The 20001-nt window shown below is 36.0% G+C and overlaps 1 protein-coding gene and 1 pseudogene across 3 annotated transcripts in view; both read left to right on the plus strand.

Annotated features, from left to right (window-relative positions):
• Positions 1–20001, plus strand: part of LOC106058703 (synaptotagmin-1) — a 56130-nt gene that overhangs the window by 19053 nt on the left and 17076 nt on the right. The window lies entirely within an intron of this gene.
• On the plus strand, positions 326–16972 carry LOC106058681 (E3 ubiquitin-protein ligase znrf2-like; annotated as a pseudogene).

The raw sequence follows: 20001 nt of genomic DNA on the forward strand, positions 1-20001 counted from the left end.
CAGCCATACAAGCTCCCCACCCCCCTTATCCAGCTCCCTGGTCAGTCTGTATTTCTCCCTCTCAGACTCATTCAGTATTACCCCGACAGACATATTGTCGTGTGGCTAAATCTCAACATTGCTGTCAGGTAGTTGGCCTCCCGATAATGAGGCTGCAAGGCTGTAGTCTGCGCTACATTACATCTGATAGTATTTTTTTTATAAATACGTGTAGTGGAGAGTATGGAACAGAACTCTGTGTTTGATCATTAATGTACATGGAATGGGTCGCATTTAAATCCTTCACATTTAGTTTCATTATAATTTGTCATTAATACTGCGTACTATGCCAAGAATAGAGCAACAAGCAAAATATAGTAAGTATTATGCTTGCTTTGAAGGGTAGTTTTGGAAACACGTGACTACATTAGAATTAAAATTAGATGTCTATTTTAAACAGTCATTAATAAAGTGACATATTGAGACACAAAGGACCCTTCTACCTTTTTGTTTTGACTTGTTTATTTTATCTGATACAGATTTGTTTCCCTTGCCTTGCTTTTATTCTCTCCCTCATCGCTCCTCCCCCAACCTAAACTTGGTAAGTTTTCCGTGTGCATGACAACATAATGTGTATCTTTATACCAGACTGAGACTTCATCTTGTAGAGTTTAGTTCTCAACAGTTCGGGTTCTTAAAATAGCTTACTGCAACCAACAAAAAAAAATCCATTCTACCATATGGCCAGTTCGTGTGCTAACGGCCAATATCGGCCCACGTCCTGTCACTCACACCCAGAATGAAACCTGGAGGGGGAAAAAATGTCAGACACGTAGCTTTGGGCAGGATGGCATGGGTAAAGTGTGAACACGATAGCGTCCCTTGTTTTTCTGGAACTCACCGCTTAGAAAGTTAGGAAATGTGTTTCCATTTTTAAATTAAGTCTATTTATGGTACCCGCCAACTATATTTTGTGGAACGTTAAGCGAGATAAATGTTTAACTGTTAATCTGACAGTCGTGGTCTCGGATCCTAATGGAGGCTATGCTTTACAATTCGGGATCCCATTCAGACTGAATCATGTAGTATTCAACACCTAAGCGGTAGCAATTAAAAAAGCAATTAAAAATTGTCTCAGTTAGCATCTAAAATTTAGTAACAGATAATATTTAGCACATAATGAATGGCAGCACCTAACTGTAATACTCAACTTGAAACCGTTAGCAGGTATCCACCTCCCACAAAGGCCGTACCGTTCCTTGCGAATATCCATGAATTCACTAAGGGTCAAGATGCACTGGACTATGCTAACATTACAATGAGTTGATGGTTGGATTCGCTACATATTGCACCCTAATCCCAAACCATAGTTCGACTTCATCTGATAGTTTAATTTTGTACAAGTGACTTTATGTCAACACGTTTCCAGGATTTGACCATTTTAAGTAACACTATGTTTAGACTATCTCAGCCATTCTTTACAAAATTTGTTTGTCGGGAGAAAAGAGGAGGGGGCGGAAGATAGTTTTAGTAAAAAAATAATGTTGGTAATTAAGAAGAGATAATATCCTTGAGGAAATGTGTTTGACAATTCTACTTGACACATACCATGCATTAGAAGAGCAAACAATTGATACGAAAGCACACATACGTTCAGATCAGTTTCTCTTCAACATTACATGTGACATTTACAACAGTACGTAACATTTTATTCAATGAGTTCATTACCAACGAAACAAAACAAATTCGTGTGTGTGTTTTTGTTTTTAATTGGGCTCTTAGTCATGGTAAAATAGAATCCTGACTCAGAGGGTGTTTTTATGCTGAAAATACTTTTAGCTTTCTTAGAAAGGTGTCCTAGTCCCGCTTGTTTGTTGTCAATGATCTCAATTCATTGAGAATTTTATAAAGTTTTATTGTTAATGTTCAGATTGCCAAATCAGGCATAGCTGTTGTAACTCAAGATACTGCAGATGTCAGCATGGTAAGACATTGACAGGACTCTTTCTCGTTAAGGAGGGCACATTGCCTTGTAACCCTTATCTTTGTTGTCTAACTTGTGGTGATGTAATCTTTGTTTGTGATGTAATCTGTGTGTGTGATGTAATCTTTGTTTGTGGTGTAATCTGTATGGTGTGATGTAATCTGTGTGTTTGTGATGTAATCTGTGTATGTGATGTAATCTGTGTTTGTGATGTAATCTGTATGGTGTGATGTCATCTGTGTTTGTGATGTAATCTGTATGGTGTGATGTAATCTGTGTGTTTGTGAAGTAATCTGTGTTTGCAGTGAAACGTTGTATATCGTCAAAGACAGTTCCAAGGTACTGAAAAGTTTGAACTATTTCTATGCTCTCCCCTGTTATTAAAAACAATATCATTTCCTTTCTTTTTATAGTCAATTCATTTTTTTCTATTCTTCTATACTAGGTATCTAAACCTATGTGAAGTAGTGTTAGCAGAATATCCTCTACTGGGTATCTAAACCTATGTGAAATAGTGTTAGCAGAATATCCTCTACTGGGTATCTAAACCTATGTGAAATAGTGTTAGCAGAATATCCTCTACTGGGTATCTAAACTTATGTGAAATTGTGTAGCAGAATATCCTCTACTGGGTATCTAAATTTATGTGAAATAGTGTTAGCAGAATATCCTTTACTGGGTATCTAAACCTATGTGAAATAGTGTAGCAGAATATCCTTTACTGGGTATCTAAACCTATGTGAAATAGTGTAGCAGAATATCCTATACTGGGTATCTAAATCTATGTGAAATAGTGTTAGCAGAATATCCTATACTGGTTATCTATACCAATGTGAAATAGTGTTAGCAGAATATCCTCTACTGGGTATCTAAACCTATGTGAAATAGTGTTAGCAGAATATCCTCTACTGGGTATCTAAACCTATGTAAAATAGTGTTAGCAGAATATCCTCTACTGGGTATCTAAACCTATGTAAAATAGTGTTAGCAGAATATCCTCTACTGGGTATCTAAACCTATGTAAAATAGTGTTAGCAGAATATCCTCTACTGGGTATCTAAACCTATGTAAAATAGTGTTAGCAGAATATCCTCTACTGGGTATCTAAACCTATGTAAAATAGTGTTAGCAGAATATCCTATACTGGTTATCTATACCAATGTGAAATAGTGTTGTCAGAATATCCTATACTGCTAATACTGGGTATCTAAATCTATGTGAAATAATGTTAGCAGAAAGTTGTGGACGCTTAAGACTTCATTCTTGTAGCGTTGTTTTTACCCTTTCAGTCTATGTTTACGAAGTATCTTGGGTATTTAATGTAATTTAAATAAATGAAATGTTATTTTATTGTCACTAAATTTAATCAGTGACTATTAATACTAAGGAGCATAAACAAAGTTTATAGCTAGTCATTTCTTTATATTCTACTCAAGTTGTGTTTCTTGATTCACACTGTTGTAATCTTTGCCCAATAATGACGTAATCTGATTATTTGTTTTATCTGAAATTTTCTTCGACATTGCGCGAGCTGTGGCAAAGATTGTAACATCTCAGAACAAACAAACAAACAAATTCCCTGTCCTGAATAGAGGTCAGGTGATTAATTTCTTTCCTTGTGTTTGTCAGGAGAAAGAGAAAAGGGAATCGATTTGTTCTAATTATACGTTGGATCAATAAAGATTACAATCAACAAAAATGTATGCATGAAGATTCGATCTTTAAATGCAATACAATAGTAGGCCTACAATTTAAAACTACAAAGAAGTTGTTTTTTTTTTTAAATCGATCCAACCCATGGATAACCCTGACTGGCTTCAGCTCATCTTTCTATTCAGATCTCTCCTGAAGCCTCTCGTCTCCTTGCCCAGTTCTAGCATGCGTTCTTCTACAGTATCAAGTCATTTGTAGTCTGTCTTTGGGTCGCCTGCCTCTCGTTATTTTAAAACACATTATTTCCTTCCCTCAGTTCTATGACATCGTTTGAATGTGACCTTTCTGTTGCTATAAATAGGTCTTAATGTCATGTATATCTCCTGGCTAGCATCTTGTCAGGCTCCATATATTATTTTTGAAGAATTTTTATTTGCCAAGCAGATTTAGTAAAGTAAAAAAAAAAAGTAAGATGAGTTACCCTTTCAGATGATGTACTGAGCAGATTTTCTGTTGTTTTCTCAATGACTATTTGTGAAATAATTTTCTTTTTAGTTGAGCTGTGTGATGAACTTTTTAGTACAATATTTGGAAGACGCATATTAAATACAAACTTCGCCTCGAGTCTTGTTAAGATTTGAAACTAAATGTATAATATAAAGGTTTTATTTATATATTGCACTTTAAATTCCTGTCTCAGTTGGTATTTGTTACACCTAGTATTTGTAATGTCTGGTATTTGTTGTAGCTGCTTTGGTTACGCCCGGATATATTTACTCCTCCTATTTTTATCTAGTTTTATTTCCAAACAATCAAAATCAGACACCATTACGACATTTCTGTTCAAACGATCAATAATGCCCAGCATTGCTTCCTGATAATTTAGCATTGTTTCTCAGTTCTGCTGCTGTTATTCAGATCTCAAAGTACGAGATATTAGCTCCAACCTTCCAATACGTATCTCGGCTACGTTTTGTGTCAGGATTTCAGCCTTGGTAAGACTTATTGTAAGGCTGAATCAACATACATGCATCAAGAGCACAAATGCAACAGTTTTCACCTGTTTACTTTGAACGTTTAGTGCAGTAGTCAACCTTGTTAGTTTTGTCTTCACCAATCGATCATTTTATTATGTATATGCACAACCCCTTCTTCCCCAGCCCACTGTTTACAAATAGCACAATTTGACTGGGTGTAGTGGATATCTAGATTTAATCCCCACCCCCCACCACCCCTTTTTGCAATCCGGCTCTGTGATCTGTCTATTTGAAACTCAATTCATCACAGAAACCTCCAGCAGCACTCCTGCACATTTGTTGACAGTCAAATGAACACTTTAATTGCCTTCGACTCTGTTCTAATGACATATGAGGACGTTGAAGACCATGATTAGTGCAACATAAAGATGTTGAAATGCATCATTCACTTTGTCTACACGTGGGAAGTGTGAACTGGTGTGGTGGGAAAGATGGCGGGCAGCTCTGAAAACAAGTTCAATGCTGAAACACTTAGAAGTCAATCGATTCGTTGTACCGTGAACCAGTTCATTAGTCTTTTTTTTTTCAATGCCACTGACATTGCTGATGACGTTTTTGTTAGAGCCAAGTTACTGGCGTTGTTTAAGGTGGAAAAAAAAGTTTCTTGCATAAAATTGCATTATTAAATAACCTTAGGGCTTAGTCTAAAAAGTGCGTTCCACAAAGTACGTTCTGTTTTCATCAGTTGTCTTCTATAACAGCATATAATTAGATAAATATAATTAATTTAACCCACGTTATTTAGGTCAGTTGCTTTAAAAGGCCTGTGGAAAACAAAAATAAACATATCAAGTATCTAGATTATTCTAGATCTAGGATTATAATCATTAATGTAGTTCCTAAGAAATATTGCAATGTTCAGTCCTTACTAAGCTCAGTCTCTACGATTAATGAATAGCAGAGTTTAGTTTTGAGAACTCTCTCAGATTCAATTGAGTTCTCACATAGAACAGATCTATATGTAGAATGTACACTTTTTACTAGTAATCATGCAAGTTTCATGTTTTCACTTTGTTCAAATTAATATTTAAAAAGAATTTTTGCGTTCATTACACAACATAAGCAAAACCACTACATCAGGTGACCGTTGTTATTTAATCCAAATCACTACAGATAAAAATTCTTGATTGAAATGTAATGATTTCCTGTTTCTCCTCTCCCACTTCATTAGCAGTATGACTCTCTGATGTGTCTGCGGATACACTGCATTCATTGTCAGTAACATCTGGTGGTAATTCGGTCTTATGAAGCGGAAACACACACACACACACTTGCATTCACGATTGATGATTGAGAATATGTCAACATGGAACACATTTTCACCTAAAGGGAATACAGACTGGAGTGTTTGGCGCAGCACCTGAAACTCTCTACGTCATGCCTTGTTTTAATTTCAAATATTTAAAAATGTCCATTGCTTATTGTTATCTAAAACGAAAATATCGCTACATTTGTAAATCCACAATATTTTAAGCCAGCCTACCCATTTTATAGGCATGTAAGATGCCTACAGTTAACTACCGTTAGTCACATTAATAGGCCAAAAAAAAAAAGTTGAAGTACCACTAATCCCTACAAAACAAAAGTAACATTGGTGGATGGATGGAGTGCTGATTAATAATGGCGAGAAAATGTTGACTCGGAATATTTTTTTTAACGTTGTTTCTTGTTTCTCATTCTCTCTCTCTCTCTCTCTCTCTCTCTCTCTCATTTCCCCTTCCTCTTTCTCGCCCTCAATGTTTTCTATAGAAAAGCTTACATTTGTATTTCCTCTTCTATATTCGTTTCTCTCTTTCATGATGAGCCTCATCTCTGTCTCTTATCTCTGTCTCTTATTTCTGTCTCTTAACTTTGTCTCTTATATCTCTTATCTCTAATGCCTGTCTCTTATCTCTGTCTCTAATCTTTCTCTTATCTCTCTTTCTCTTATCTCTCTCTTATCTCTCTCTCTCTCTCTCTTATCTCTGTCTCGTCAGCTTTTTAATCGAACGATTCTACCTATCAGGCTAGCGGGCATTGTATAAGAAACCAATTATCTATTGGTCCCTTTATTACACGTCGAAAATAGAAAATATTTCGTATACATGTTTTTTAAGCATTATATTACAGAAAACAAGTATTGAAACGGTTTCTCTGATTGACCCCAAAACCTCTTCAGTTGGTCTTTAAGATCTTGTTTAGATATAGATCTACTTCTAGAATCTAGACGTAATCTATAGGTTATTAGATTTACGTGAAATTGTAATCAAAGCTTAGATAATCTATCAATAAACATAAAGCAACATTATATTTAATAATCAACTGGGTTTTTTTTTCTTGAATAATTCCAATGATATAGATCCAGGCCTTTAAATCTAGACTTAGAAAACGATGCGCACCATTGTCCTGACCAATTAACAGCTATTTATGTCTTACATTCGGAAATTCCCGAACGTGATACCCTTTCAAGAACGTACTTTCAAAACTGATGTAGGCTCGAGATCTAAATTTAGTAGCTAACCCAAGCCAAATTTACATTTAATTTTAACTTTAAAAGGTCAAACTAGAGTTTTCCTCCATATAGAACGAGCAAGAAAATCTTTTCTCAGCAATATACAGCAACTGTTTAATGTCTAGAAAATGGTTAGAGCCGTTTTCGATATTAGCGTTTAGGTTCCGCCCACCCGTCTTTCATGAAGTTCTGACTTGAATAGAGGTATTGCAAAAAGCACACTAAATTATGTCTGCTATGTCCTAAATGTGTGATATTAAAAAAAACAAAAAGCTTCATAAGAATGAGCACAACTGTCAGTGTCTTTATGCAAAGTTAATGGCCTCGTAGATCAGTGTTCTTATTTGTGTCAGACTAGCACATTTTCTAGCTGGGAACTCTCTCCTGCTGGATCGATGCCTGGGAGTTATCGATGAGTTTTAGAGTTTCTGGCATGGTTACACAGCCACACACATATATCGATCCATGTTTGCCGTCACAGGCATCGCTGGTGGACCATCCTCTCCCTTTCTCTCTCTCTCTCTCTCACCTTCTCTTTACCCTCTGTTTCTCTCTGTCTGTCTCTCTCTCTCCTTCTCTAATAATGCAGATATTAGTAAACCAAGCCATGTTTGGAAGCAAATTCAAACAAATCTCGTGCTTATTGAAAGGTAGCTATCTACATAGTCTTTCATTTGCATATAGTAATATAAAATCTTGTGCAACCTTTTTAAACATATAGGTTAAGAATAGAAATAATTCTATTTGATAATACCATGTTCAGTTTTAATTAGGGTCGTTATATTGAGCTTGGATGTCTGTGTCTCTTTTGTTCTCAACAATCTTGGTTTATATGATAGCACTGACTACGTTTTTTAAAACTTTGAACAATTTCACTTCACTTTCATTGATTCACTTCACTTTCATTGATTCACTTCACTTTCATTGATTCACTTCACTTTCATTGATTCACTTCATTTCCATTGATTCACTTCACTTTCATTGATTCACTTCACTTTCATTGATTCACTTCACTTCCATTGATTCACTTCACTTCCATTGATTCACTTCACTTTCATTGATTCACTTCATTTCCATTGATTCACTTCATTTCCATTGATTCACTTCACTTCCATTGATTTACTTCACTTCCATTGATTCACTTCACTTTCATTGATTCACTTCACTTTCATTGATTCACTTCACTTTCATTGATTTACTTCACTTTCATTGATTCACTTCACTTTCATTGATTCACTTCACTTTCATTGATTCACTTCACTGCCATTGATTTACTTCACTTTCATTGATTCACTTCACTTTCATTTGTTTATTTCAGTTTTATTGATTTAAATCACTTCCAGATATATTAAAAACAAAAGTAATAGTTATGTTGTACATACATTACAAGTCATCCTGTGTTAATCTATGTATAACTCATCATGCTAGCCTGTGTTTTTGAAAGAAAATAGTAATTTACTTGCTTTCTGAACCAACAGTCAATGAACCAAATCTGGGTGAGCCAGTTGTGGTGTGAACCATGTCTAGTCAGCCAAATGTCGGTGAAACAGTTCTCTGTGAACCATTTGTCAGGTGAACCATTTCTCGGGTGAATCATTTGTCGGGTGAACTAATTGTCGTGTGAACCATTTGTCGGGTGAATCAATTGTCGTGTGAACCAATTGTCTTGTGAACCATTTGTCAGGTTAACCATTTGTCGGGCGAATCATTTGTCGGATGAATCTATTGTCGTGGAACTATTCGAACAGGAGTCCACATAGACGACAGTCCAGAGCGCATAGTCACACGACCTGGCATCCCTTCGTATTTACATAAACACAACGTCCCTGTACTGGCCATGTTTCCCACGTGTACATACTATCTAGAAGAACCTTACGTTTAAAAAGAAGAAAAAAAACGAGGTTCTCATTCAAGGGAATGTTAAATACATAGGAAACGTATGTTAGGGACCTAAAAAATGTTTTTATTAGAATATTCATAACATATTTGTTGTTGGACAGTCGTTGACGTATAGCACCGAGTTGCTGGTAAACAACTAAACTGCTATAAGCGTATTATATCTTCACTTGTAAAGCTTAAAATAACTTCTTAGTGAACAATATTGTTTATAACATTTATTAGAATATAGACTAATAACTATTAGTAATAATCTAAAAAATAGTATTTTTGAATAAAATCTAACTCAGTACAAAAACACGTCTTTTCACTCTGGCGTTCTGGAGTTGTCTCTCCTACCTAAGACTGCTGACGACAATGCCACATTTTGCATTATTCATAACCATCGCTGACCATAGAAACACACACACACACTCCAGTTACCCATGTCAATGTCCGAAGATCCCGAAAATAAAAATCCCAGTCTTCACCAGGATTCGAACCCGGGACCCCCGGTTCGGAAGCTAAGCCTTTTACCGCTCAGCCACCTGGCCCCTGAACTATATTTATGCAATAGTGTTGTATTTTTGTCTTTTAAACATTGCGTGCTGAGAGTTGACAACTGTCTTACCAAAACTACTCCAAGTCTTATACCTCCAGGGTTTGTTTTGAAAGTAAGATGTGTATATACCACGTGGTACATAGACACCAACAGCCTACGACGTCACGTGTTGTTACATTTTGGAGACAGAAAGATGTAAAATAACAGTTTTCATTGAATACTCAAGAAAATACTTTGATGTTCTGTTCTAGATCTTTTGTTCCAACTTCTGTCTTCATCTCAACTCTTCCGTTCTCTACTCTCTTTCCTTCTTTCTCTCGTTGTCTGTCTGTCTGTCTCCCTCTCGCTTTCTCTCTCTCTCTCTTTCTCTCTCTTTTTCTCTTACCCTTCCAGTTCCAAATAGTTTGTGAAGACAAGAGTTACAAATGATTACCTAACTTCAGTTGGGGAAAGTAAAGGCGATTGGTCGTTGTGCTGGCCACATGACACCCTGCTCATAAACATAAAAAAAGAATTAAAAGTAAAGTTCTCCTTTCAGACCTCGTGGTCTATAGTACTGACGATCTCAAGGTCATCTGTTTCTGGCCAGCACAACGACCAACTGCCTTAACTATTCCCCCAACTAATGTCAGGTACCCATTAGAGCTGGTTGGACTCAGAGGCGCCCGAAGATCCCGAAATTAAAAATCCCAATGTTCACCAGGTTTCGAACCCCGGACCCCGTTTCGGAAGCTAAGCGCTCAGCCATAGTGCCTCATTAGAAAAAGATTACCTTAACACTATCTGCCCTATAGGTCTGAAAGGGGATATTTATTTTCCTTTTTCAATAATTGCCCACTCAGGATATAACTATTTTTAAAAATCCCTCCCCCCTCGTTTATTATGTCTCTTGGAGATTTTAAGATCTGTAGAGCAGACGACACAATTTTATGAGAAGTTATGGAAACCCACAAGTCTGTTTTTTTTTTATGTACTCGTATGTTTTAAAGCACAAGTAAAAAAAAATATATTTAAAACTCCAGTAACCTAGGACCTCCGGCAGTCAAGCTTTCGACCAGTCTTTGCCTTTCGGCCACTAATCAATACAGATCGCGTAGTCGTCATTAAGGAGTTGTTGTCTGTGTAACATTGTATCGTCTGCTTTATTTCGTCATCGATGTTTTTAATGAAACTTGTTTTCATGTTAGATCGACTTCCGGACGCCTTTCCTCTCGAGTTTTGCATGGAGTCGAAAACACAAAAATCGTGTCTAAAAATAGCACTAACCTATGTCATTTGGCTTGGATCACCAAGGGAAATAATCCCAATTATCTCTGTTTATTTATACGGTGCATTTCCAGACGACAAGCTAGATGCGTGAGGACTTTACCTGACTATCACTTTATAATGGTCTAACTTGGTCATGTTTAAGAATAAATAGACCTGATGCTTCCATTTTTTTTATATTCAATACTACAAGCTGCCATAGCAACGTCAAGATGACAGGATTATATTAAAATACTATATTGACTGCGATGAATAAATATTGAGAAATTACAAAATGAACTGACATTACCATTGGAATATGTAAAATTAAAATCAAAAGAAATCACTCACTATAGGTAATAAATAACAATTCATCTGGCATTCATGTCATTAAGATTTCAGTGCATGTTAATACCATCTTCCCAAAATTCTTTTTCATCTTCATTCTTGTCATATAAATTGAAGACGTTTTTTTTGTTTTGTAGATTTCTTAAGGATGTTATTCTCGAACTGTTCTACAAGTGCAGTCTGTTTGTTGCCCATGTTCTTACATTCAGGATTGTATTTAGTGTAGTAGTCACGGGAAATACTGCATTCCTCATTAATCTTTGGACTTGAAGCCAGGCCTTATTAGTTTGTTTTATGTTTTTAATGTTCAGGTTGTCATAGCAGATTACTCTAACCCTAGAATCACTTTGAACCACAAATGTTTGATATGTAAGAATCTACTTTGTGAAAGTGTGCTATTTTGTCTAAGGTTAGCTAATAGCGGAAACATAGTCATGTTGGATCTTTCCAAACACGTGATCTACTCGACCACAGCTGAAAGCTTTCTCGTTTTTCTCCATCTCTCTCTCTCTCTCTCTCTCTCTCTCTCTCTCTCTCTCTCTCTCTCTCTCTCTCTCTCTGTTGCTCATCTAACTAGTTTCAAACTTATCTCTATATAAAAAAATGGTCGGCTACATTTCTGGCATCGCTTCTTTTACTCAAAAGTTAAATGTCATGGTCGTTCGGCTCACGTGATTTATTGTCACGTGACAGTATGAACTCCAACTTGGACGCATAGTTACTGCAATCATGTATAATTTGGGGCTGACTTTTAAATCCACGGGCAATTACCCAACCAAATCTAGTGGGTGAAATGTTGTGTGAGTTCTTTAAAAGTATTTAGTTTTTTAGGGTCAGTGAGTTGAATGTGGCCAGTCACAAATAAAGCTTAATTATTCGAAGTATTCGATACATAGTTCAGGAAATTGAATTTTGAGTGGACCTAAATAGTAATCATCGCTTAGGTGACTTTCTCTTTATGAATTCTTCTTTTTGTTACTATTATGATTACCTGGTCATCTTTGTGTTATTTGGGTTTCGTTTAAGAGAGCAGGGCATTACATAAGAGCTAATGATAAAAAAAACAAGTTTTAGTCACAACAATAATGAAGCAAAAAATGAAAGTTAAGTATAAATTTGGCACCATTGGAAATGAAAATACTATTCTGAAACCAAAGATTTTTAAAAAGTTTTGCAAAGGATTTTATATTACTCGATGCAAATGCTAGAATATGTAGAATAATACATTTAAAAAAAAAAAAGCATAACCTCAGGCGTATTGGTGAGGTTTAGTTTCGACTGTCTACTGGTTACGAGGGGTGTCGTGAAAATACTTTTTTTTTGGCTTCAAACGCAAATATCTGTTATTAACTATTACCATTAGCTAGATAGCTGAACAACAGTCTGAGGTTTAAGAATAACGATAGCTTTTACTGGTAAAGTTTATTTTGGAAACTGGTGACATGAGGTGGTCGTGACACTCATAGCTAGCTGTAGTGATATAACACTAGGGACGTCACTGATTAACATTATCTTTTCTAGGAACCGCTAGATTTGGACTGGGACTTGTACTGTTGACCAGACTCGCATTCCTGTTGCCCAATATTCATCAAGTTTAAAAATGTGTTTTCCTACATCTCTGTGTTAAACTTAATGAATGCAAGCTACAGCTTCCTAAGCATGAGATCGACAATTCTACAAGCTACAGCTTCCTAAGCATGAGATCGACAATTCTACAAGCTACAGCTTCCTAAGCATGAGATCGACAATTCTACAAGCTACAGCTTCCTAAGCATGAGATCGACAATTCTACAAGCTACAGCTTCCTAAGCATGAGATCGACAATTCTAGAAACACGGCGCTCTATTGTGGTCAGAAGCGAGATCCGCTGGCACAATTACCACTTAGTTAATGAGACGCCATTAGCCAGAGACTTACTGGAGAAGTGTACATCAATCTAGACACGTGATGTATCGGCACGTGCTGCTCGAAAGAGTTACTTTAGGAGCAGAGATAATGTCGCAATAATGGCCGCATGTTCGAACAAAAGAACATTGTGGACAGCAATCAGATCATTTAGTCTACGAATGAGTGATTGCAGGAAACAAATATTACATTTATAGTAATTAATCTTAAAAAAAAACTGTTGGGACCCAAGAAAACACACACAAAAAAACTAGAACAGGCGCGAAATAGAGCCCTGAGATTTATAAGAAACGAATATTCCCATTTGACTAGAGTAGCCCCATTAGTAAAATCACCATATTTAGTGACCCTTCAAGAAAGAAACTAAAATAAAAAGTAATCCCAAAACATTGAAGCATAACTCACATGAAAAAACAACCTAATTAATTAATGCCAACTCAGAAAGACACTTCCAGAAAAAAAACTAAATTGAAAAGTAGCACTGATCCATAAAATACAGAACCATAACTTTAACTAATAAATTAATGCCTACTCAGAAAAACACAAAGAAAAAGGCAAATGTCTTATTCCATATTCTTATTCCATATAGGGCTTACTAGGACAAATTCGTACATGTGATCCTTCTTCCCAAGTGCAAAAGGAGCATGGAATGGGTAGCCTGAATCAGTCAGTAAAAGCAATAACTTAGCAGATTTTAGGACTCTAATTAACATGCACGACTAGATTTAACACATAGATTCACGTAGGACTTAATTGTTATCTATTTTTGAAGGAACATCTGTAATAGGCATACATAGAGATAAACAGACGTCAACAAAACAATTCGCTATTTTACTATGTTATTTAAATTGAAAGGGGAAAAATAATTTTACTGTTAACCACTTTGGACAATACATGCATACTATGTCAAGTCATCCTACTTATATATATATATATATATATATATATATATATATATATCTGTGGATGGTATAAAAATAATAGTTGAGAACAATTTTGGTATCAGTATCAGTGTCCCATTACTACAACGTTTTGTCAATCGATTCCAAAATATGAATAGAAAGTTAGTTTTTTTTTTTTTTATTTTATGTATAAAATTTAATACAGTTTTAGTTGTGAGCTTATATTTAACCAGTTTACTCTGTTGTAAGTGTCATACACATCACGATGAATTTTGTAACGTATACTTGTTCAATATTTGACGGAAGTAAGTTTTCTGTTCAGCTCTAGAAAGTGTTCTTTTAAAGGTTAGTCTCAGCCTTATTCATCAAATATTCACTATGGCTAATTACATGTCTTCATTTAGACACTAAGACAACGGTGACATTTTTAAATATTAAAAAGTTGGAAACCCAGTGGACAAAAAAAAAACGGGGTGATTTCTTCAAACAACACCGTACGTTTAGCTTCATTAGTTCTGAGCATAGATCTTCTTTGGTTCGTAATTATTGTAGTATTTATATTGCTATTGTTCTTTGAGTGCTGTCTAAAACAAAAACAAAACAAAAAACTTAGGTATTGAGATGCAATGTCCGCCAATCCTTAACAAGTTCATGTTTTGTTCTATTAAAATAAAAAAATGATTTGAATTGTACATTTCTTTACTAACTTCTAAGATCAATCTGCTCACTTGATAATTGGGCTACTGTCATCTCATCTGGATATAGAATACGGTAGGCTACTAGAGGTTGGCCTGTGGAGGGGGATTAGGTTTTATAAATATATGGCCACTGCATTGCTAATTAATAAACATTGTATTTGCTTACGTGTTTGTCCTTAGATATGTGATGAAGAGTCAAGGCTACACATTGTATCAGGTTGCTTGTATTGTCGTTTAACGAGCAGACGATTGATTTTGTCTGAATCTTAATGCTCGGAGTGACAGTAAGACTTGCAAAGCAATGTTAATTGTTAGTGCCATCATTTTTCCCTCAGCGGCGTGTTTAGGAGTTTAAAAGTGTTTGTAGAATTTAAAAGTGTTTGTGGAGTTTATGTGTGTTTGTGGAGTTTAAATGTTGTAGAGTTTATGTGTGTTTGTAGAGTTTATGTGTTTGCAGAGTTTATGTGTGTTTGTAGAGTTTAAAAGTGTTTCTAGAGTTTATATGTGTTTTTAGGGGTTATAGATGCTTTTAAAGGTTATATACTTTAGTAGAGTTGAGTTTATATGTTTATGTAGAGGTATAGATGTTTGTAGAGTTTGTATGTGTTTGTATAGCTTATAGGGGTTTGTAGATTGTATAGGTGTTTGTAGATTTTATATGTGTTTGAATGAAGACTCAGTAAGGACCGAAAAGAAGCAACACTTCAAAAAAAAAAAATTACCTTACTTGTGATACGACACAATATGTTACGGCGTGATATGATACACTACCTGAAGCACATGATACACTACCTGAAGCACACACCAAAAGTGCATCCAATCGATTCTGTAGTAAACGTAGCGGTCTAAGCTGTTCAGCGTGTCATTCTGATACGAGTTTGAGTCATGAACTAGTCCCTTTAAGAATTGCATCACCCCCACCCACCCCACCCCCCTGAAAATACAAATCACGATGTCTTTGTGAGTAGCTCGAAACTTTAGCTGTTAGTTATCCCTGAGTTACCTTGTACATAAAAAATATAGTACTACTTAATTGTCTTCTCTTTCGAAGTAACATCAGTAATTTATTGGGTTATAGGATCTCTTTGAGTTGAAGAGAATTAAAGAATCTCTTTATAGTTTTATTGTTCATTGTTTAGTATCGATACATTTGCGTTTATTGAACTGTGACCAGATTTACTTATATAACTTAATGTAGCGACATCTGCTGGTGATAAAACTACGGCTATTGATTTTTATTTTAACAGGTGTTTTTTTTTCTTTTTACATAGTGGGCAATCAAAATCAGATGTTTTTTTAAAGATCATTGTACAATCAAGATCAAATGTTTTTAACATCACTATACAATCAAGATCAAGTGTTTTTAAGATCACTATACAATCAATATCAAATATTTTAAAGATCACAATACAATCAATATCAAATGTTTACGTTATTTTAAAGTTCATAACCTACAACCCTCAAGATATTTTTTCTTACTTGTTAAATATGTTTATTGCTGTAACTTGTATAGAGCTGAATAAGAAGAGATCTTGAAATTGAAAAAAGGCGGGATAGTGTATCCTACGTAAGCTGTGGATACTAGATATCTAGTTAAACCATCTCCATCGAATTAATTCTCCTTCAAGAGGCGTTTTAGAGATTCAACGTATCAGCCGTTGTCTGTATATGAGAGATGAGTCCTTGTAATCACAACAAATTTCCATAAGGATCAATAAAGCAGTCTTAGTCTTAACTGCAATATCACCATGTGCTTAAAACTAAGTACAATCAACCACGCATGCGCACTTACTCTGCAAGCACCACAGGATCCAGCGATGGCCCAGGAGCTGAGGCCAATCGTCGAGGGCTAGAACCAGAATTCTTGGAAATTTCAAATCTGGAAACCCTGGATCCTTGATTGTATCTGGAGCCTCTGGTGGTACACATCGAAGCAGCTCTGCAGATTCAGACTCCAGTTCTCCTGATAACGTTGCCCGTTTGTTTGCGGGTAGATCCTTCACCCTTCACCCCTTCTTTGCCTGTCCCCATGCACCTGTTTCATGCGTTGCAAGGCATCAAATGTCCATTATGTTCCAAAGAGATAGCGCCTCAGCTGACATAGAGTACCATCTTGTCATGTATCTTACAAAACCTCGTGGAAGCTACAACGAGGATGTGCTTCCAAAGTGGAATGTGTTATCTGTATTGAGGAACTCATTCAGGGAGACACAATAGCCAGACTTGCCCTTGTATATATCTTAAAGGATGTATTGTCAAATGATTCAAAGTCGTGGAACACCTTTCAGACTAAAATGGAACTCTTTCCGACCAGAAGAAGTATTGTAACATAATAGGTATCTGCGTGGCAGTTTCGATAAACATTTTTCAAACATAGTACACTGTACAAACACATCTACTTGTAAATAATTGATTAGGCTTCTTTGTAACCCACTGAGCCACTATAGCTGGCTGCCAGTAGCCGAAACAAGGCTGGACAACAACAAGCGAACGTATTTTTGTTTCCTTTCACTTGACAGCCTGGGTCAACTTCATTGTTGGAAGTGATATGGAGGTGCTTAACTATAAAGTGGCTCAACAGTGCTGCTCTAAGAGTAATACACCCTGATGATATATTTATAGAAATGCATACGCTAATCAGTGTTCTGGAGTAATTAGCGTGGGAAGGACTTCAGTTCTGTGTTGATGCTTTTTAAATATACACATTTTTATCACCAAAAATATATGTAAGCGTCAAGGTACGAAATCCGTCATCTTATAAAATAAACAAATTAAAATTCCTTTTGACAATTTTAAAATGAAGTTTATTGTGGCATTTAAAAAAAAACAGAACCCTTCAGCACAGCATAGTGGCCCAACATTCATTCTGTTAATTGCTAGAAATGTAATGCATTCTTATACTATTCCTAAACCCTATCTCGTGTACTGCTGTGGTCGGGCTGTTCAATCGTGTCCTTGTGTTTATCTTAGAAGGGGGGGGGGGAGCTGATAATCATGCGTGGGAAGAGGGTGGCGGGTACAGGGTGAATGTTGAACCTCCCTTTCAAAACGTGTTCTGTGACTATTAGAGTTGCTAATATTTGTCTTATAGCTGGGTGTTACAAAACTGTACTGCCAAGTCCCGGTAAAAAATGGGTAATTCTACACACAAATAGTGCATTTAAGGTTTAATTAATTAAGGTATCAATTAGACAAAAGCAGCACTGGCACATGCAACACGAAAGCCTACCTCTTCATCTACGTTGGTGGCTGATATGGTGCTTCCTAGATAGATAAAATGCTTCAGACGAAGAAGACCTTCCAAAGAGCTTCGCCAACGCCTGCAAAATTTTGGCCCTCACCATAAATGTAAAAAAGACAAAAGTGCTGCACTCCAAATAAATATGTCACAGAACCAGACATTCTTATAGATAGCCATGACAAATGTTAATTATGTCTGTTAGGTCGTGTTATAAACAATTCGGATTATGTATTCAATTCCGCTTCCCGACATCGATTGATAACCGGGAAATTTGGAAATAAATTTAACAATGTTTTAAAAAAAAAATCTATCCTGTGAAACATTTTGTAAAATTATTTACTGTAGACAGGGCCAGATTTACTGATGTAACAGACTGTGAGGCCTCGCAGGGTTTTACTAATAAAGCCTCTACCCTTGCTAATAGACATATTTACATTTTTTAAAGAGAAAATGGTATTAACTTAACTTTCTTCATTAATAAATTAAAATTAAAATTATGAAGTAATTTTTTAGCAAAATAAATAATACGTGCAATTCAAGACGTATTTAAATAGATCAGCAATGAGCTAGCACCAGTGTTAGAACTAAGCAATGAGCTAGCACCAGTGTTAGAACTAAGCAATGAGCTAGCACCAGTGTTAGAACTAAGCAATGAGCTCACACCAGTGTTAAGCAATGAGCTAGCACCAGTGTTAGAACTAAGCAATGAGCTAGCACCAGTGTTAGAACTAAGCAATGAGCTCACACCAGTGTTAAGCAATGAGCTAGCACCAGTGTTAGAACTAAGCAATGAGCTAGCACCAGTGTTAGAACTAAGCAATGAGCTAGCACCAGTGTTAGAACTAAGCAATGAGCTAGCACCAGTGTTAGAACTAAGCTATGAGCTCACACCAGTGTTAGAACTAAGCAATGAGCTCACACCAGTGTTAAGCAATGAGCTAGCACCAGTGTTAGAACTAAGCAATGAGCTAGCACCAGTGTTAGAACTAAGCTATGAGCTAGCACCAGTGTTAGAACTAAGCAATGAGCTAGCACCAGTGTTAGAACTAAGCAATGAGCTCTCACCAGTGTTAGAACTAAGCAATGAGCTAGCACCAGTGTTAGAACTAAGCAATGAGCTAGCACCAGTGTTAGAACTAAGCAATGAGCTAGCACCAGTGTTAGAACTAAGCTATGAGCTAGCACCAGTGTTAGAACTAAGCAATGAGCTAGCACCAGTGTTAGAACTAAGCAATGAGCTAGCACCAGTGTTAGAACTAAGCAATGAGCTAGCACCAGTGTTCAAAATACTTTTTCAGGCATCTCTAAACCAGGGCAGAGTACCAAGGGACTGGAAAGAAGCTAATAACACCCCCTCCCTATTTAAAAAAGGAGAAAAATCTGATCCCAGGGAACTACAGACCAGTATCACTTACCAGCATCACATGTAAAGTCCTAGAACACATATGTAGTAAAATCATAAACCACTTAGACAAACATAATGTCCTTACTCCATACCAACATGGCTTTAGGAAATTTAGATCATTTGAAACACAACTAATAGAACTAATTGATGATTTTTCAATAGTTTTAGATAATACTGAACACATAGATGCTATCTTATTAGATTTTTCCAAGGCTTTTGACAAAGTTTACCACCATAGTCTGCATAAAAAATTATAATATTTTGGTACAGATGGTCCACTGCATCAGTGGATAAAATATTTTCTGATAGGGGGGAGAACAAACTGTTATAATAAATGTCTCTAAATCAACACCAATAACAGTAAACTCATGTGTATGTTAGGCCAATAATAGAATATGCATCCTCTGTTTGGGACCCCTTTACTCAACAAAACATAAAGAAACTGGAACATACACAAAATTGAGCAGTGAGATTCATAACAAACGAATATTCACATTTGACTAGAGTAACACTTTAGTAGTAAAATCACTAAATTTAGAAAGCCTTCAGGATAGAAGACTCAAAAGTAAAGCAGCAATTATACATAAAACACTGAACCATAATCTCCAGATACAAAAACAAAATCTAATAAAATACTCAGAAAGACACAAAGATAAAGGCACATTCTTCATTCCAT

This window comes from Biomphalaria glabrata, chromosome 6 (assembly GCF_947242115.1).
Source record: "Biomphalaria glabrata chromosome 6, xgBioGlab47.1, whole genome shotgun sequence".
NCBI classification, from domain to species: domain Eukaryota; kingdom Metazoa; phylum Mollusca; class Gastropoda; family Planorbidae; genus Biomphalaria; species Biomphalaria glabrata.